This window comes from Penaeus vannamei, chromosome 15 (genome assembly GCF_042767895.1).
Source record: "Penaeus vannamei isolate JL-2024 chromosome 15, ASM4276789v1, whole genome shotgun sequence".
NCBI lineage: Eukaryota > Metazoa > Arthropoda > Malacostraca > Decapoda > Penaeidae > Penaeus > Penaeus vannamei.
In genome coordinates, this window is record NC_091563.1 from 2371506 (window position 1) to 2374005 (window position 2500).

At 37.6% G+C, this 2500-nt stretch overlaps 1 protein-coding gene across 1 annotated transcript in view; it reads right to left on the minus strand.

Moving 5' to 3' along the window:
* Positions 1-714: 714 nt before the first annotated feature.
* LOC113823333 (transmembrane protein 121B) overlaps positions 715-2500 on the minus strand; it is a 9589-nt gene continuing 7803 nt past the window's right edge. The window contains exon 2 of the mRNA XM_027375949.2: positions 715-2500. This exon is cut by the window's right edge and continues 1112 nt beyond it. The gene's annotated coding sequence lies outside the window, so the exon portion shown is untranslated.

A 2500-nucleotide genomic window follows, 5' to 3' on the forward strand; every position in this document is an offset into this window, starting at 1 on the left:
GATGAAAAGGGGAGAGAGAACGAAGGAAGGAAGACGTACATTGGAAGAAGAGGGAGGCAGGTAGGGAGGGAAGGGGGAGGGGGAGGAGGTAGGAAGGGAAGGGGGTGGGGGTAGGGTGGGAAGGGGGTGGGGGTAGGGTGGGAAGGGGCTGGGGGTAGGGTGGGAAGGGGGTGGGGGTAGGGTGGGAAGGGGGTGGGGGTAGGGTGGGAAGGGGGAGGAGGTAGGGTGGGAGGGGGGAGGGAGAAAGAGAAAGAGGAAAGAAGTAAAGGATGTAAGGAATATTAATAAATAACAAGGTCACCAGAAGTTGAATATTTTAAGAAACCTAACCCTAAATAAAACAGGACAGCATGCATGACCTTTTTATTTTGGTAATGCATGCTTAGAAGCTAACCGTAAAGATCTCCAATTGTTTGTGTAAGTTACAGAATGGAGAAAAAAAAATATATAAATATATCTAAAGTCAATCAAGCAACAAATTTAATTACAGACCCAACATGTTTTTCTTTTTTTTTCATTCTGGAAAATAAAATGAAAAATAAATACCGTAAGATGAAATAATAATAAGTTTTCATTTCACTCACAAATTATTCTTGCAAAGTGCAATACCAACATCCAGGTAGTGAGATTCCAGATAGGGAGGGAGGGAGGGAGGGAGAGAGGGAGGGAGGGAGGGAGGGAGGGAGGGAGGGAGGGAGGGAGGGAGAGAGGGAGGGAGGGAGGGAGGGAGGGAGGGAGGGAGGGAGGAAGGAAGGAAGGAAGGAGAGAGAGAGAGAAAGAGAAAGAAAGAGAGGGAGAGAGAGAACTGGGTTCCTGTTCTGGTTGCACTCCAATGCCATTTATCCAGGCTCGGCACATCTAGAATATGACCAACAAATATCCAAGACAAAATAACAATAAAGATAATAATAATATACGTATTAAATGAACAAACAAACAGTAGGGTCTGGCCAAAAAAATACTATAGATCTGGTCGCCCTAGTTACCCAGGGGGGGATACTTCCCGACCTAAGCAGACGGTGAGGCTTGTGCAACCCCCGGCTCTAGGATATAAATCGGTGTGAAAGAAGGGTATCGTAGAATTCAAATGAACCGATTCTTGCAGTATTATAGTATTCTCTTACATTCAGCATCTAATAGAAACAAAAATACAGCCCCAAAAACCAAAATCCACAACTCAAAAAAAAAGCAAAATCAGAGCATTTAAAAGGCAATATATATTACTTATTCTCTCTTTCTTCTTTTTTTTTGCCTGAGAAGATAAAGGTAACCACAAAATCCTAATAAATAAAGCAGACACAAACAAAACACAAAAATCACAAAAAAATTGAGATTATTTCCTGAGATTTCAAAACATTTGGATCGACATTTAGTGTGAGACGACAAGTCAGATTTCTAATTCCTTGCATAGTAAAAGTGAACAGCATGGTTCCCTTGATAAAATATATTATACAACACACAAAACAGTACAATATTACGTGAACTTACTTCTGTTCATATTTATACATGTCCCATATCAAAATATATAAGAGGCAATTTGGTTGTGAAAGAAATTGTATTTGTGCCAAGACAAAAGTTGTATAAAAAACTGCATAGCAATAGTAGTTGTTGCTTATGTTGATGATGTAGTAGTAATAGTAGTGGTGGTGGTGGAAACTGTAGTCGTTTTGTTGTAGTAGTAATGGTGATTGTAGTAGTTGTTGTAGTAGTTGTAGTAGTAGTAATTGTTGTTGTTGTAGTAATTGTTGTTGTAGTAGTAGTAGTTGTAGTAGTTGTAGTAGTAGTAGTAGTTGTAGTAGTAGTAGTTGTAGTAGTAGTAGTTGTAGTAGTAGTAGTTGTAGTTGTAGTAGTAGTAGTTGTAGTAGTAGTAGTTGTAGTAGTAGTAGTAGTAGTAGTAGTTGTAGTAGTAGTAGTAGTAGTTGTAGTAGTAGTAGTAGTTGTTGTTGTAGTAGTAGTAGTAGTAGTAGTAGTAGTGGTTGTAGTAGTTGTAGTTGTAGTAGTAGTAGTAGTGGTTGAAGTAGTATAGTTGTGGTTGAAGTAATAGTAGTTATAGTAGTAGTAGTAGTAGTAGTAGTAGTAGTAGTAGTTGTAGCAATCATAGTAAGTAGTAATCATAATAAGTAGACAAACAGTTGTAATAAGTAGTAACAGCAGTAAGTAGTAGTTGTAGTAAGTAGTAGTAGCAGCAACAGTAATAATAGTAGCAGTTGTATCAGCATCAGCAATAGTGTCAATATCATCATCAATTATCCTTTGCTATAATAAAGCTGGAGTCTTGTACTCATACAGTTCCTATTTCATAATTTGAAATATCACTGTAAGTAACAGGTAATTCCTTAAAACCATTAATTTTGATCATGCATGAGAAAATACTTACCAAAGAAATCTTCTGATATGTTTGCATAACTTTCAACACATTTATCAGATTCAGATTCTATCTATCATCACAGCCTTTGTGGTTTGGAGAAAAAAATTAAAGATGAAAAAAAAAAGATAATGA